Source organism: Lissotriton helveticus, chromosome 8 (genome assembly GCF_964261635.1).
Source record: "Lissotriton helveticus chromosome 8, aLisHel1.1, whole genome shotgun sequence".
NCBI classification, from domain to species: domain Eukaryota; kingdom Metazoa; phylum Chordata; class Amphibia; order Caudata; family Salamandridae; genus Lissotriton; species Lissotriton helveticus.
This window is the reverse complement of record NC_136069.1, coordinates 251,452,425-251,471,344: the sequence shown is the minus strand read 5'-3', so window position 1 is coordinate 251,471,344 and position 18,920 is coordinate 251,452,425.

Sequence of the window (18,920 nt, the reverse complement as noted above, 5' to 3'; positions counted from 1 at the left end):
TCCAATTACTATGGCGTATCTAAAGAAAAAACATGAAATGTTGATACTCTTCATGATGGAAACCACTTCTACCCTCCAACGTCTAGAAGACAAATGGTCTTCCCTTCAGTCTAGGGTTTTTGATTTAAAGCTTCATATTGTAGAGGCTCAAAGAGCAACCTCAAAAGTAGATATGATTGCCAAGAAAATCAAAGCCCTCCAAAGACAAATCAAAGATTTGGTAAACCGAAATAGACGTAATAATCTTTCTTTTTATGGTATACCGGAAGGAGCTGAAGGGGGTGAAATGATTGCCTTCTTACACACAAATCTACCTAAAATTGCTGGGCTTAATGGTAGGTCTCCTCTTAACATCCAGAGAGCTTATTGTCTAGGGCCCAAACTTTCCAGTGCAAAATCTACTCCCCAATCTTGAGGAATCAACATCCTTTTCCTTCAGTATACATACTTAATGGTAGTGCTTTCCACCACCAAGCAAAGGAAATAGATGATTTGGTATGGATGCAGGATTTTTCTCTCACAGATATTTCTCGTTCTACAGCTACCTGTTGTAAGAAATTCCTGGACCTGCGCCCCTCATTGCACGTTATGAACGCAAGATACAGCCTTATGATCGGGCCCCTTCTGTTGACTCTCCAGCTAAACTTAAAAAGTTAATTTGTCTTCATAAAAGAGAACCCATGGGCACTGGTGGTTCTTGAACTCTTGCTTATTCTTTCTTTGTTTGTCATGAGCACAGTTCTTTTCGTGCCTTTTCTTGAGCTGTCATTATTGCATTGAAGTTTATGTCTTTTCGCTAATGTTTCTTTCCACTCTCTCCCTCAGGCCCACTGTATGTCTCTGTTGTCGTCCATAATTTTATTCATTCTTTGTATAATGTGTAGTCTCCTTTCACTTGATTGTTCATCCCAAGCATCTTCTCAGTGTCTCTAATTGTTGATGTTAGTCTTTTTTTTTATCTTCTTCAGTAAATGTAAATGTACAGGAATTTATATAGCGCAAATCACCAAGCGGTTTCTAAGCGCTTGCTTAGGGAACCCGTCCTGGTATTCCCCTGTGAGATAACCCCGGCAGGGTATCCGCAAGGTGAAAGCCAGGCATCCCACCGCGAGGGGCCGTTGTGGAGATTAAGCAAGCTATTGCCCAGAGTCGCAGAGTGTGAACCCGTGAATCGAGTAGGCACCGGAGCGAGAATTGTCGAGTCCATGGACATTTTAGGGCTCAAGACCCCACCGAGCCGGGAATTGAACCCTGGTCCCGGGCTGACGTCTGCTTCCAGGTCTGCCTCCTCTAACCAGTGAGCCACACTCCTCCACGCTTCAGTCTTTCATGGTTCACATATCATATATTTGGGACTGGGTGTTCTGCCTGGATCATCTTTCATGGTGCTCTTCTGTGCTTCTTCTTCAATTTTCTATTTCTCTCAAAGTTTCATTCTATGGTTCAGGTATTTTAGACTTCTCGCCATACTTCTTTGTTCTACCTCCTTTGAGTCTTTCCTCTTCTGTAATTTTCCTTTCCATTTCCTTACATATGTTTTTATGTTACTTTTTGGCAAACTGATTGGCATACAGTCATTCTGTATTGTTATTTCCATGTTTGATGAGGTTGCTGTTCTGCACCCTGTTCATAATTTTTTTCCATGAGCAGACTTAGAATTATTTCCTGGAATGTCAAAGGCCTTCGAAACCCTATCAAAAACAAAGAGTTCTCACTTATCTCTCCAAACTCTCTTGACATGTTGCTTTGTTACAAGAAATCCACCTTCATGAAAAAACATTCACATGCTTGAAATAGGTTGGGTTGGTTCTGTTTATTGTTCTCCTCCTATTCATCATTAAAATAGTGTGATGATAATATTTCATAAAACTTTAACTCTCAATATTTTAAAGCAAGAAAATGATGTGAAAGGCCAGTTTCTCCACTTAGACACAATGATTAATGGGTGTCTTTACTCTCTTATAGATGTTTCTAGACGTGACAGGGTCGACACACATTTCTGGGACTTACTCTCAATTGAGCTATTGCCGGTCAAGAACGCCAATCTTGTTCTGGGTGGAGATTGTAATCAGCTACTCGACCTCTTCCTAGACAGAAAATCAGCTTTCAAATATATCCCTAATATTATACAAAAGGCCTTCCACAGAACATTCTCAAACAGAGGTTTGGTTGATGAATGGTGTATTTACAATCTCGACCTTCTAGAATATTCCTTCTTCTGCCCTACTCACCATTCCTCTTCCAGAATACATTATATTTTCCTAGATAAAGATCTCACACAACATCTGATTCATGCTGAATTAGGCCTCATCCTCGTCCCAGACACAACATCTGATTCATGCTGAATTAGGCCCCATCCTCATCTCAGATCATGCTCCAGTGATAATTTATCTGGACTCCATGCATTGCCCCATTCGCACAAGTAGATGGTTTTTTAATAATTGGTTGCAGTTTGTCAAGGGATTTGAGCTATTTATCACTGACTTTTAAACATTAATATGAGTCCTGATACAGTTCTGACATGTCTGGGATTCTTTTAGGGCAACAGCTCAAGGCCACATTATTAATTATGTATCCACAAAAAAAAAGTTTGCTGCGAAGGACTCTTCCACTCACTTACAGCACATTAAGAAATTAGAATACTAATACTATTCCTCTTCTCACACAGAAGTTCTAGATCAACTCATCCAAGCCAAACATAGTTTTAACAGAATCTCCATTAACCCCTTCTCTGTCATGCCTCCCTGTGCCACGCCCTTTTGTTACTATTTGGGATAGTTTGTGCTTAGGCCCCCATAACCTTTTGTCCACATAAGGCCAAATTTGCAATATTTTCTTTCAACATCCTGAGGATTCTAAAGGTAACAGGGGTTTGTGGATTCCCCTGAAGGGGACCGAGAAATTAGTCAAAATTTAGCTAAATTTGTTTTTGAGGAGCAAAAATGGGAAAAAAGCGCTGCAGCTTTCAGGAACAAGCAGATGTTTTTCAGAAGACCTACATTTTTTACACAGTTTTGGCATTTTACTGGGACATAGCCTATTTTTCCTTTTTTGTGCTTGCAACCTCCTTCTAGTTAGTGGTAGAAATAGGTATGAAACCAATAATGGATACCGGAAAGCTATACCTTTCTGAAAGATAGATAACAATCTAAATTTAGCAAGGGGTCATTTGTGTAGATCCTTCAAGGTTTTCCTATAGAAACTAACAGTTGAAATAATAGAATATTGAAATTGGGTTGAAAAAAACAGCTATATGTGCCTACATTTTCCTCTACCTATGTCCGATTTTCGAAAGCAATATACCGTTACGTCCGTTAGATCCTTCTAGTTGCGGGAATTTATAGGGCTTGTAGGTTCATCAAGAACGCGAAGTACCCAGACCCAGTAACTAAACTGTACCTTGCAATGGTTTTTCTTTGTATACCGCGTATACAGCAATTCATTCAGTAAAATCTAAAGAGTTACAAAATAGGCACCAAGGAAATCTATGTATTTCCAAAATGGGAACAAGATATGGATTTTAGAAGTAGTGGCTATTTGCACATCTCTGAATATGTGGGTAGCCATACTAGCAAAACGTCTTCTTTTTTTACCCACTGTATTACATTTGGAAGGTAGAAATGCATAGAAAGACAATTGATAATAATTTTTTATGTTTCCTTAGATGGTCGCCGAGCCCAGGACCAAAAATGCAGGTAACCCCTTGCAAAACCAGGTAATTTTGTGATAGATAATTTTGATTCCTCCACAATACGTTTTGGGCCTTTCCCTGTCGTGGGTACTTGGCCCACCCACACAAGTGAGGTACCATTTTTATCGGCAGACCTGGGGGAACGCTGGGTGGTAGGAAATTTGTGTTGCACCATTGATCCCACAACTTTACCGCACAGAAAAATCAGGAACATGTGATTTCTTTAGCTAAATTTGAGGTTTGCGGGTGATTCAGGGTATGAGAACATTGGGGGATCCAGGCAAACCATACATCCCTGGACTCCCCGGGGTGCCTAGTTTTAATAAATGTCTGGGTTTAGTAGGTTTCCCTATATGGACGCTGAGCCCGGGATCAACCAATATTGTGGTCCAGCAGCGAAAGGTGTTTAAACTTTTTAAAAAAAAGAATTTCTCCTGTGCTGCCCCGGCTGTTCCCCCCAAGTCAGATTGGCAGCAGTCACTGCTGTTAGAGGGATATCAATTTTGGTATGGGCAACCTATTTGATACTTATGTTGTGAATAATTGTTTCTAATACTTGTGACAACGCCTCAGCAACGTCGGAATTCAAGAGAAGGCACTGGAATGGATCGTCTCCTTCCTCGACGGAAGAACACAGAGAGTCCGTCTACCACCGTACAAGTCAGAGGCCACCGAAGTCATCTGCGGCGTCCCTCAAGGATCCTCGCTGAGCCCCACCCTCTTCAACGTCTACATGAGCCCCCTCGCGCCCATCGCACGCCAACACAACCTGAACATCATCTCCTACGCCGATGACACCCAGCTGATCCTCTCACTGACCAACGACCCCGCCGCTTCCAGAGCCAACCTTCACGAAGGGATGAAAGCCGTAGCCGAATGGATGACGACCAGCCGCTTGAAACTCAACTCAGACAAGACGGAAGTCCTCATCCTGGGCTCCTCGCCCTCCGCCTGGGACGACTCCTGGTGGCCCCCCGCCCTGGGCTCCGCACCCACACCGACAGACCACGCACGCAACCTGGGCTTCATCCTGGACTCCTCCCTCTCCATGACCAGACAAGTCAACGCCGTCTCCTCGTCATGCTTCAACATCCTGCGCATGCTACGAAAGATCTTCCGGTGGATCCCCACCGAGACCAGGAAGACGGTCACCCAGGCCCTCGTCACCAGCCGACTGGACTACGGCAACACCCTCTACGCCGGAACCACCGCCAAGCTCCAGAAGAGACTCCAGCGGATCCAGAACGCCTCAGCCAGACTCATCCTCGACATCCCCCGACGCAGCCACATCTCCGGACATCTGAGAGACCTGCACTGGCTCCCCGTCAACAAGAGAATCACCTTCCGTCTCCTCACCCACGCACACAAAGCCCTACACGACCAAGGCCCGAGCTACCTCAACAACCGCATCAACTTCTACGCTCCCAAACGCCACCTCCGATCAGCCAGTCACGCCCTCGCCGCCGTCCCCCGCATCCGAAGATCGACAACAGGAGGAAGGTCCTTCTCCCACCTGGCCGCCAAGACCTGGTATTCCCTCCCGACCGACCTGCGCCTGACCCAAGACCACCTTTCCTTCAGGAAGAAGCTCAAGACCTGGCTTTTCGAGCAGTAGCAGCACCCCCCCCCCAAGCGCCTTGAGACCCTCCGGGTAAGTAGTGCGCTATATAAATGTCCATGATTGATTGATTGATTGATTGATTGAGTTTTAGAAACCTATACATGTGTTAGTGGTTTCGGCATCAATATGATAGGCATGTTTCTCATTCATGTCACTATGCATTGCCTATTAGAATGATAATCCAAATGCTTGCACAGGAATGACTGTGTAGGAGTGGAAAAGCCAGTGAACTGTAAGGTCCCTAATGTTATATAGTTTAGAGCAGGGTTCAATGCAACTTTTGTTTTGTTTACTGATTCAGAGTATGCATTCTGTTGCATCAAATGTTCCAATGTCACCCAGAACTGAAGCCCCCTGAAGCTCCCTGTGATGTCATTTTTAGAATGCTGGAGTGGGTGCAGGGGTGAACAAGAATGCTTGTCAATTTGGGGTTGGAATTCAGTCTGATAAAAGTTGAAAGTTTAGGAGTTGAAGATATAATAGATGAAGAGCAGGAGTTGGTGTCTTTATCAATGACCCAAAAGACGCCTTTGCACACGTACCTCCTAGATGATTCTGAGTTTATCCTGAGAAAGATCTGACATACCCTAGATCACAAAGGACGCTTTGGGGAATCTAATTCCCTTTCTACGTTTGAGAGCTGCAGGTTGAGAGGTGGGCTCTGTGGTAACTAGAAGCCAGGTGACCTATCAGGATTCCATACTTTGGCAGCACTGAGGTAATGGAAGTCCCTTTCCTTGATGTGACAGACAACACTCAGATAGAAATGAAAGTATGTGCAGCATGACTCGAGTGTGGTTGTTAGTAACCAATAAATAGCTAAACCTATTAGATACAGGGGGGTATGGAAAGTATGGAGTACTCACAGAGATGCTGTTGCTCTATTTAAGGTATGTAGCAATTTACAGGCCCTGGGTATATGGGATACCACTCTACAAGGGCCTTGCCCTTACAGGTAACTTAAATTTGCCAAACAGGTGTAGACCAATCTTACTAAGTTTATAAGAGAGATCCCATACATTTTAGCACTGGTCAGCAGTGATAAAGTGCCCAGAGTCATAAAACCACCAACAACAGGCCCGCAAAAAATACAGGAGTAATGCAAAAAGTTCTGGGATGACCCTGCAAAAAGGCCATGTCCAACAGTAGTATTTCTAAACATAATCACAATGACATCAACTTTGCAAAGTCTCAACAACATGTTAATTAAATGTATTTGTTCTGTTGAAAAGTTGATGAGAATGTACACTGAAAAATAACTTTATCAATACATAATACCATATTATAAACCATTTTATATTACACATCATTTAGCTCATTGGGTGTAATCATGTAGCAGGGATTATAATGCCAGGATTATAATGTAGCAGCATCACAGGAGATGATGCTTACAATGCTTTCTTGGACCATGACATAGCACAGACCTACCACCTAGGAGTTATTTATAGATAATGTTAGGTATGGTGTTTACTGAGAGTGCTTCTTACATGCCTCAAAATAGGAGATAAGAAGGTAACACCATGGCCCAGATTTACTAATTTATCATGCAATGCAGCACAGCAATCCAAATATGCTGCACTGCATTGTGCAAGGTAAAAACACTGCTCAGAGCCATTACTATTAAGATTAGCCTGCTGTTGGTGTCATGGCTTGTCCTCCAAAAGTCTAGCCTACCTTGCGTGATGGATTGAGCTTTGCATCACCTGGGATGATTTTCAGAACTTTTGTGTCCCAGCATTCAAGTCGGAAGTGGACAGAGAAAGGGATGGATTGCTAATTATTGTCCGAGTTTCAAGCGATTATGTGATCATTACTGTATCGATCACCCATTCAGGTATTCAAATTCCCTGGGTTCTTTTTTCTGTCAAACCATTTTTTTATTGTCAATTTTTATAATGCTGTTACTGTAACTAACAATAATTTTAATGTTAATGCTTTGTTTACTGTCATGAAATAGGGCCTCTTCAGTAATTAAATGTTTTAATATTATCATTGGGGGGATTTGAATGCCAAACCAGGTTCCTGTCATATCCTATTTCCACCTGTCCACGCCCACCAGGAGGGTATTTTCCCTTATAATACCAACTGAACTAGACATAACTTATTTAAGTATCTGACATGAGTTGTGGAACAAACTTGTAGAACAACTTTAGTTAAAGATGCCAAAGGCTTCTGGAAAATTATTAATCAGCCAAAACAGATCAAAGGCCAGAAAGATGGTCTAGGGACCAACATTACTGCAGGTCAGTGGATTGAGCACTTTAAATTCATTTACTTGTATCTGGGCACCACAGCTGAAAAAAACTCCTAAAATCTCAACCTATCTTTCCATTGAAAATAAGATTTGACTTTAACAAGGTGATTCATGTGATCAGTGTCAGTCCCACTGAGAAAGCCCATGGACTCGATGAGATCCCTATGGACATTTACAAGGAGAACGTAGAGTTCTGAGCACCCATTATTACCAATGTATTAAATTGTGCTGTCAAAAGCAGAGTCCCGGCCCATGGCATACTGCTGTGATTGTTGCTGTTTTTATAAGAGGTTCCAGTCAGATCCCTCTCACTTTAAGATTCCACAGTTAAATTCATTGGGACTATCCTGCTTGGTAGGATCAAGAGTTGAGTTGAGTAGGGTAAGGTGATTTCCTAATTCCCATATGTCATCAGAGAAGTATTTGGCACCCTAAAACAGTGCCTCAAACTTTACCAAATCATCAATAAATATACGTTTGTAAAAAGGGGGCACTATATCTCTCTTGTATGTACTTGAGCAGTGCCTTTGACAGGGTGAACCTCTTTAAACTATGGAACATCCGTCAGGCCTAGGGGTGGATCAAGATCTGAGGACCTTGCACTGTCGGGTCAGTGTTTTAGTAAGGTATGGGTTGGGTGGCAAATGCTCAGACTCCTTTGCATTGGAGGGAGGTGTGCACTGAGGCTGCAACACAGATCTCATCTTGTTCCTATTATACATTAATGGGCTGAATGCTTGCCTGCAAATCTCTGGGAAAGATATGACAAAGACTGGTTCAGTCACTGTCCCAGCATTACGCTGTCTTGCTCTCATGCACCCGTAATGGATTGAGAATATTAATTGAAAGCTTTGTGCAATTCATGGATAACCTAGAACTTGAAACTAATATTTTTAAAAACAAAGCTTTTGGTATGTGGCCCTGGAATCCGCAAGATAGGTTCTATCCATATTAAGAGGAGGCTCATCAAGCGTCTATTCAGCCCTTTATGAAAATGTACACATGTAAATGTTTACTGGTTTTGACCTATAGTGTAGGGGTCTGGAGTTATCGGTGTGTCTCCAACTTGCAAATAGAGGATAATCATTTTTGCCAGAGATTACTTGGTTTTCTGCCATCGACTACTCATTTTTTCATGCGTGAGGAAATGGTTATATATTCGGTCGATCGGATTAAGGTTGCCACTTTGCTGCTTTGGGTCTCAATTTGGGCCAACAAACACATATTTTAACTGGGCCATCATACTAGATTGCATGGCTTGTGATAAGGGCAATACGATCCCCTGGCTCAAGTATATCGAGAGCTCTACCAAAGCGAACGGCAGATGTGATTTGTGTAAATCCCCTTTTATGTTAACAAAGTCAGATGATACTCAGACTAAGAAATTATACATGACATTTTGGGGTCGATTCCAATTCGGGAAAAACCACTCCAAGCGTTTTTCCCGTACGAATCGTACCCTGCAACGTCCCCCGTATGTACGACGAAGTACGATTCGTACCAGGAGCTGGACTCCGTACGAATCGTACAGAGACCGTACAAATCAAACCCCCGTACGAATCTCCCTCGGAACCCGCTGTACGCGACATCCGTATGGTTCGCGGCTGGTTTCTCCGACCCAGCAAGTACGATTCGTGTCGGGTGCGCACCGTACAACGTTTTTTTTACGGGAGCCGAAAACGTCCGGAGTAGCAGAGTTCGCCTCGAAACAGGTACGGAACGCCCCCCTCGGGTATGGTGCGTACACCCCATGATCGCAGGGGTACGGTGCATATCCCTGCGATCATGGGGTGTACGCACCGTACCCCGCGATCATGGGGTGTATGCACCGTACTCCATGTTCGCTGGGTGTACGGTGCGTACACCCTGCGATCGCAGGGTACGGTGCGTACACCCCATGTTCGCAGGGGTACGCACCATACCCCTGCGATCATGGGGTGTACGGACCGCATGGTGTGTATGTGATTGTGTGCTTTTCTGTACGAATCGGCCTTACCTGATGTGGAACGTATAAATCGTGTCCTCATACCCCGGTCCGGATCGTACTCGTCGGGTCGTACGGCATGTTTATGATTCATACGGAAAAGGCTCCGGATACGAATCGTACGGACGTTTTTTTCCAGGATCGGAATCGACCCCTTTGTGTGGCATCGAGGGAAAGGGAGGAAATGGGAAACCATTGTTATAGGACTATGCTATTGTTAAAACCTCACCGGGGGCCTCATTTATGAAAAGTGACGGATCGCTGTGTGAAAACAGCGATGCGTCAATTTTCATTGCACCCTACTTGCGACATGCTGGATTGAGTCATATTAACAATATGACGCATCATGTCGCAAAGAGTTACAGATATGTCATATCTGTAGGTGCAAAAATGACTCATTGCTGGAGTGTGTCCCAAAATTTGCATCCTAGAAGTGGCGCAGTGAAATCTCATAGATCGAGGCTTACGTGCGCCAGAACGCCCACCCTGAATACATTGAGGAAGATTTACAAGGCCCTAGCACCACTTTTGCATCACTTTTATCATGGGAAAAGTGACGCAAACGTGGTGCAAGGGCTTTGTAAATCTGCCCCATTATACATGGAGCAGGTATAATGTGACGCAGCAGTTTACGAAGTGACGCATCTACCTAGATGCGTCACGTTGTAAATATGACGCAACATGGTGCATTTTTTACTCGGCTGGTGCATCACAAAATGTGACGCACCGGTGGCGCAAAAGTGACGCAAAGGCTCATAAATAATCCCCCCAGTCTTTAGCTGTATTTGAAATGGTCAAAGAACCCTTGGGAAAGACTGATTTTATCAACATTTCATTTTGGAACTATACGATCTTGTCTCGGTTTTCCCCATGGCCAATATGATGATGCATCTCTTTTAATCTGTGTCTGGGATGAGACCTCAGTGCAAACTTTAGAGCATTTGTCTCTCTCTGTAAATGTTATGAATCTTTAACTAGGGCATTTTTAAAACCCCTTCTTAAATTTGTTTGGATTTAATCAGTATAAGCCGGCTTTGGATTGTGTTTAATAATTGGATAAGGCTCATGATGATGAACATTTCTAATGCTTAGTTTTCACGTTCACATATTGCATCAAGCCTTCTACCGTGAATTATGGGAGATGAAATTCAGTTTACTCAAATGTCAGTTATTTTGGAATTCAGTGTACTCATGTTTCAACTGTCATTTCAAATGACCAAGACTCTCACTAGAAAATGGTCAGTTGGAGACAAAAAGTCAAAATACATAAAATGAAACTGACATATAGATATAAATGTTTTCCCAAATACAAGTCAAGTGAGTTGAATCATATCACAGAAACCTGTTATTCTCAGTGAAAGCTTACCTAATTAGCAGGTGGCAGGATCCCGCCCTAAAGGGAGGTCAAAAAGGGCTTGATGAGAACATGCTATTGATATACACAATAATAGCCTCATTATGTCACAAAATCCCCTTTCCCTTGACAGTTTTGAAAACAAGGTCACACTTTTAGTAAATATGCAAGGAATAAACCTGAGAAGCCAGGGCATATTAGAGCCATGAAAGTTTGCAAACACATTCAGTGCCACAGGAAGCTTCAAGCTAATATAAAATGGCATCCATATTTGATTAAACGATTTATACATTCAAGATTACATGTACAGTTCCTAACACTGCATCACATAGGAGTGTATGGATATGATACAGGCAGATTTTAAATTTGGTTTCAAACATTCAGAGGTGCCTACATGCTGGGCATATGTCACTGCAGCAAAATACCGATCACAGCTTGTTGCATCCTTCCAGCTCAGAAAACTGACTTTCCTCCTGCTTGACATAAAGCCCTTATTAGCTTTTAAAGGCATGATTCCCACTATCATTTGTAGCATCAGTCATCCAGCAATGAACTATGGGAGATGAAGTTCAAAATACTCAGCGTTCAGTTACTTTCCAATTGAAGTTGCTGCAATTTCTATTGTTCAGGATTTCAGTTAATTTAGGGGTGCCTCTGTGCTGCTTTTATATCAGTGCCCTGAAATACCAAATGAGTATGGTGCATCCCACCAGGCAAGTCAACCAATTGACTTCCCTTGCTTGGTGTTTCAATGCAGAAAAATAAATCAGCATGTAAATATCCTCAAATGAAACCAGTGCTCCACACACGAGTGACAAGAGCCATGAGGCATGTGTAAGGAAGCTGTGAACGTACAGTTAAACCTATTACGCTTAATTATTTGATTGAACTGCATCTACCATAATACCTTAGGAGCACAGGCACAACCTGTTCAGTTGTGTCAACCACATATGTGAAGAATCGATTTTTTTCTTCTAGATTCTGATTCAGGAAGTGTAATCATTTTATGTATGTTTTAAGTGGCCGTAAACAGTAGGTAATTACTTTTGCAGAGTGGGAGGGAAGAATGATTAGCATTTACAAACTGACCCTGCTGTGACTGCCAATAGTTTGGAGGTAGAATCCCACAGAGTTAGAGAAAAGAAAACCAACAAACAAACAAGGGTTGGAGCTGGCATGCTGATCTAGTTTGCCTGAAACACATCTCATCTGTTTTGTATAAGTTCTACACAATTCGATGCATACGTTTTTCAACTGATGATATTCACTAAATGTGTATTTAGTAATCTATGTAATGGTAATTATATGTTAATTTTCATTGCTGATTAGAAACATACGACAATTAGCAAAATGAAGAAAATAATAATCCAAAGGAAACCTTTGGGGGACTCTGCATGATAGCTAAGAAAGAGTTGGCAAGAAGTAGCCCTCGCTGATGGTTGAGGCTGAATAAACAGAAAGAGTATCACAACATTGATGCTTGGGTGGATAGCCAGGATAACATTGAGGAGGTAACACGAGACTTTGTGGGAGGCTTAAGTGAAACTCTAGGGGGTGGCAGGCGGGGGGCATAAGCAAAACAAGATGGTGATGGTCAAACATATACAATGCTGCCAGCGGACCCAGTATTCAGTGAACCTAGAATATCCATTCCAGCCATGGTGAGTGTGTCATTCTATAATATTGGTTGACATCCCTGCACAATATAGTGTTGAATAAATTGCTTTTTGAGGTTTTTCTGACATTGTAAACGCCTCTGTTTCTACATGTTTGGCTGACACCAATGGATTATGGGTATTTTTTTTACATTGGCCCAGTGGCTCCTCTCCGCCACTGCCACAAAATCCTTAGCAAGGGGTGTGAGCAAGACCTTGCGAATTCGAGCAAGAGATGCATCACTTTGTGCACCCACATCCAAAGTGTGCGCAATGCCCTGTGCATGTGCCTGAAAACAAGACACGTTGCTGCTCCTCTCTGGAGATTGTCGTCGCCGTCTCTCGATTAAATCGGAGTCTTGATATGATACATTGCCTTAAAGACAATAGGAGCAACAATTCGCATTCAAGGAAAGTGTTACACTCTATCGAGCAAAGTATCAGATTTTCCAATTTCGCAGAAATAACAGTAGCTGCTATTATGATACTTACTGCAGTGTTTGCCGCAGTAGATTATTCATTAACATCTTGTCACAGGACTATTGCAAACAAATAGCAACATTGATGCGCGATGATGAGACACGCTTTGTGGTGAAACTACTATTTTTAATAATGAGCTTTTATCCCGTCATTCTGCCGGTAGGTCTAGATCTTGTTGTATACAGTGCTCACAACTAATCAGGTAAGTGGAAACATATTCAATTATATTAACTGCTATGTGACTGGCTGGAGAAATGCTTGCCAATTACTCATTGACTTTGGGACAGACATGCTCGCCTGATGTCTGTTTACCTTGTCCAGCTGTCTAAATTCGACTGGTCGCTCTCACCCCTTCAGCTTTCCTCATCTGTAGAGTCAGTGCCTGTGCAGCCTGAGCAGCACCATGTGTCTGACTGAGAACTCACTGTCTAGCCAGGTAGAGCCATGATGCTGCCTGGAGTGAGGCTCAGCAGCTGCACTCATAGAGTACCTGTCTGTGGCCATGCCGGGTCTGGTGTCTAAGTGGGCGAATGCGTCCACTATAGGGGCCTGTGTTTGACTTCATGGTCACAGGTTGAAATCCTGGTTGGTCCACTCAGCCTTTCGTCCTTCTGAGGGTGTTAAAATGAGTACCGTTGAGTAAATTCCCTGACACCCCGGCAGAGCGGGGGAGTTGCACTTACCGCCGCCACCGCCGAGAGTCACAAAAAGCTGCCAGAGGCTCCAGCCGCCACCGCCAAGAGTCACGAAGCCTACAAACACCGCGCCGCCGCTCCGGGGACTTCAACACCCGGCAGGCCTCGCGGCGGCGCGTAGTCTCTGACGCCAGACGCGGGGAGCAAGCGCCAGGAGGTGCAATAAATTCCCTGACACCCCGGCAGAGCGGGGGAGTTGCACTTACCGCCGCCACCGCCGAGAGTCACGAAAAGCTGCCAGAGGCTCCAGCCGCCACCGCCAAGAGTCACGAAGCCTACAAACACCGCGCCGCCGCTCCGTGGACTTCAACACCCAGCAGGCCTCGCGGCGGCGTGTAGTCTCTGACGCCAGACGCGGGGAGCAAGCGCCAGGAGGCGCAATAAATTCCCTGACACCCCGGCAGAGCGGGGGAGTTGCACTTACCGCCGCCACCGCCGAGAGTCACGAAAAGCTGCCAGAGGCTCCAGCCGCCACCGCCAAGAGTCACGAAGCCTACAAACACCGCGCCGCCGCTCCGGGGACTTCAACACCCGGCAGGCCTCGCGGCGGCGCGTAGTCTCTGACGCCAGACGCGGGGAGCAAGCGCCAGGAGGCGCAATAAATTCCCTGACATCCCCGCCTCGCGGGACGCGAGCGGGATGCCCGGGGCGAAGCCCGGGCAAAGGGCGGGCCCTCTACGGCCCTCATCGGCACGAAGAGGCAGGGGCAGGGCCTAGAACTCTGTGCAAAAATATCCAAGTAAGTTACATTCTCCCACACCCTATTGTATGTGCCTGTGATACCACACTGACGTAACATCCCACGGACCTGCATAGTTGAATCCTGGTAAAGCTGTTTGGAAAATGTCTAAACCCAAATCTTCGACAGTTTCCATCAACACCATAGACAATTACATGGTCCAGAAAGTTGCCAAAATTAATACTGACAGGAGATCATCCCTGGGATTGAGTTATTCGCCAGACTTGCTTATTGATAACACGTCTTTATCTACTCCTGCTCTTGATATCAGTAACGAGGTGTTTCAGATCCCGGATAACAATCCACTGACCCAGCTTCTAGTAGCCATCTCTGAACCAGCACCCGAGAGTGTGCAAGATATTGACATTATTGCTCTAGAAGAGGAGCCCTCTATACCGGTCCCAGCCCCAAGAGTAACAAAGGGGGGGGAAAAGAACATACCTAAACGGGGTGGCCTTCGATCAAGTAAAAAGCGCCCCGATGCTTCCCCTCAGGGAAATAGTGGAGATGATATAAGGGGCAATGCAGGAGGAAAGATCCACCTGGATGAAGACCAATTTAAGAAGTTGCTGAATGCCGTGGATAACAAGATCAAATCTATAACCAAACCGCTCTTAAGCAAAATAGACCTGCTCACAGAAGAGGTTAACAGACTGGGGGTACTTTTGCAAAAAACATTAGAGGAAACATCGAAAACCCCTCTGTTACAATCATCTAGAGTTGATCCAAAAATTACCCAAATTGTTCCTGGGTCAGACTTACTTGCAAATACTCCCCGAAATATCACGAGGAGACCAGTGCAAGGGGGGGATTTGAGAGACCCAGATCCAGATATTAATAATGGGGACTTTGCAGGGCCGAGCTCTAGAGGTACTAAAGAAGATGACAACTCAGAGAGGGGGCCCGTTGAATTAATCGTGGAAGCCTCCCCACTAATATTGGTCCTAGCAAATGTCCCTCAACTGGAACCAGGGCAAGTAGAGAACATTCCTTCTTTGATAAACAAATCACTTCATTGGTTATCAAAGAACATGGCTTTTAAACCGGGTGGCAGGGACCAGCTGGCACAGGAAGTAGTTAAAGCTAGAAGAGTCGAATGGATTGGGGGTGGCAGCAAAAAATTTAAGGGGGATTGTGTGGTGCTACATTTTTCAGACCCAGAAGTTTTGCCAAATATTCTAGCTAACATATACCACCCTCAGTGTAGATCCACTGAAATAGTGCCACTAACGTTGGATTTCTTTTATATAAAAAAAGGTAACATCTTAAACCCAACAATGCTGAAAACGAAGTGGAACCCTGTACTTAGAAAAGCCAAAATCCCAGAAAATAGAAATAATTGGGGTATTTTGACCGATAATAGGTTCTCGGCCCTTTAGGGTCTAAGCCAATGTGATTGACTGGAAGAATCGTGGAGCATAGGAAAATCTAAGGTTGTAGAGGTTAACCACAGATTCAATAACACTCTAATGAAGTCAGAAACAGATTGTTGTGAGGGTAAGATTCCCGACCATAGAGATTACACTCCTAGTTTGGTAGTGTATAGCCCACCAGCTATTCATACCATTACCAATAACGAGGAAATTATTTCTCTATCCCCCTTGCTCCCCTTTAATCAGAGCATATTTTCACAAGAGGGGAATACCGAATTGAAAGGTAGTATCAAGTTCATTTCATGGAACATAGCGGGTATCCACCATAAATTAGAGACTCCCGAATGGTGCGAGTTCATAGACCATCATGATGTCATCATGCTACAGGAAACATGGTCAGTGGCACCAGTTTTTCGCCAGGGCTTTTTAAATTTTTATGTACCTGCGAAAAAGAACACTAAGGGGCGGCCTTCTGGGGGTCTTATTATATGGATACGCCAATCCCTGCAATGCACCATCAAGCAGAGTCATATTATTAACAGTGACTTACTCTCTATAGTGCTCACCTGGGCTGATGGTTATAATCTGGCAATATATAACATCTATGCCAGGGGAACCCAAGGGGGCACAGTTTCTGATGTGATAGGAGCATTAGATAATGACTTAGAGACTCTACCAACGCAGTATACTATCCTGGTGGGGGGAGACCTGAACACAACATTTGAACCTCTAGGATGCGAGGATAACGACCTGGCACAAGAGGAAGACACTAAATGGGGAATCCCCCAATTAGACCTCCCGCTGGTAAAAAAGTGGACAGAAGTGGCAATACAGGCTAAAAGTTTATGCCTATCCAGAGGACTGAGGGCAGTAAATGGCCGCACCTCCTCTGATTTACAGGGTAAGCACACCTTTGACAATTTAAGATCAAGTATTAGGATAGATTATATTCTTATAGATGTCAGAGGTTGGCATAAAGTGGTCGATATGCAGGTGATTCCAAGATTGGAGAGCGACCACAATCCTTTGTGCCTGCTCTTCAACCTGGAACAAGGTGTAAACTCAACAAACCCGGTTAGGGATCTCACGTCATTAGACGTTGTTACATCTAACAATCTCCGACACATTAAATGGACAACTTTGGTAGACAAACCTGGGGATATGCAGGCCCTAGAGGGGATAGTTACTGAAGAGGTAACCAGACTACAGACCCTTATTAATGAAATAAATTTTAAACAATTGATTGAAGAGTCACAGACAAAGTTTTTTGCTAATATACAGAAGTTATTTTTTAAAAAAACCAAGCAGAGGAAGGGAGCTAGACTACCAATAAAAAGAGGATGGTATGACCATTCCTGCAGATTAGCGCGACAAAATCTTAGTGTAGCGCTGAGATCTAAAACAGGAGTTTTAAAGGCCAGGGATGAATATAGAAAAATACAAATTAAGGCAAAAAAATTGTGGGATGAGAATATATGGTTAGACCTGAAGAAAGCATGTGCCGATAAACATCAGAAAGAGTTCTGGGCCATTTTAAAGTGGGGCTCTGGGGGAGTAGCCGATTGTCCGAAAAATCATGTAGCTAAGGAGGCTTGGGTGGACTTTTTTAAACCACAATATGCAGACAATTTGGTATCACAAATTGAATCCCTTCCGGTAAGGGTATTTTATACCCATGAACTATTTACACTGAAAGATGTGAATGAGGCAATGGATGGAGTAACCAGAGGAAGGGCGCCAGGAATTGATGGAATACCGGCGGATGTGTTTTTATCGGACAGGGCTAATTGGTGCAAATACTTTGCATGGCTTGGTAATGCCATCGCACAAGGAGCAAAGATTCCAGCAACATGGAAAGGAGCGGAAATAATACCTGTTTACAAAAAAGGGGACAAGGCTTTACCAAGCAACTATAGGCCCATTAGCCTTATCGACTGTGCACAAAAACTGATGGGCAGGATGGTACAAAACAAAATACAAGCCTGGATAGATGATAAGGATATCCTCTCCCCGTATCAAGCTGGTTTCCGCCCTTTAACCAGCTCTGTCGACCAGGTATTCCATTTTTTAACTATGTACTGGAAAAACGTAACCTTGCTAAATGGTCCACTATTTGCTGTTTTCGTTGACTTGAAGTCAGCGTTTGATTTAGTCCCCCGACAAAAGTTATGGGTTGTCTTGCGGGATCTCGGAATAAGCCCCGAACTATTGACTTTGCTTGTAAGGATGCACGAGAACAACTATGCCCGGATTAGATGGGGTGCACAGGGAGATGTCACGGAACCCTTCCCTGTGGACAGAAGAGTGAGGCAGGGTTGCGTTCTGGCCCCCACTTTATTCTCCCTCTATATTAATGGCATAGTTGACTTTTTGAAGCAATTTCCGACAGATGCCCCATTATTAGATGGGGAGCGAGTTCCAGTATTAATGTTTGCAGATGACACCTTGCTGGTCTCGCTGACCCCTAGCGGATTACAAAAGACAATAAACGCTTTTGGTGACTTCTGCCGGATTCGGGGTTTGGAAATAAATACATCAAAGACTAAATTTATGAACCTGAATCCCGCAAAGAAATTCAAGGGGAAAATGAACTACAATGGGTCCTCACTGGAGGAAGTGAATGCTTTTACCTACCTAGGCATCTCCTTAAATGCCAACATGAACTGGAAATCCCACATGGACTCTGTGGTGCTAAAATTTAATCAGCTGGCAGGGACAATAGCCCAAAAACACAAATCTTCATTTACAAGACCTATCCAGCCAATAATGGAGATTTACAGCATGAAAGTGTTGGGCGCCTGTCTTTATGGATCAGAATTATGGGGTTTCACCAATTTGAATTCATTAGTAGTTGCAGAAAATAAATTTCTTCGCCGAATAATTGGTGTCCCCCAGAGCACCCCCTCGACCCCGCTTCAATATGATCTCGGGAGGAAAAAGATCGAGGACACGGTCAGACTGCGTCCCCTCCTTTATTGGAGGCGTGTAAAAACTACTCCTGAACTGAGTCACTACGCAGCTGCCCTTTTGGATGTTGTTAATTCTGATAGGTTCCATAAAGTACCGTGGCTCAA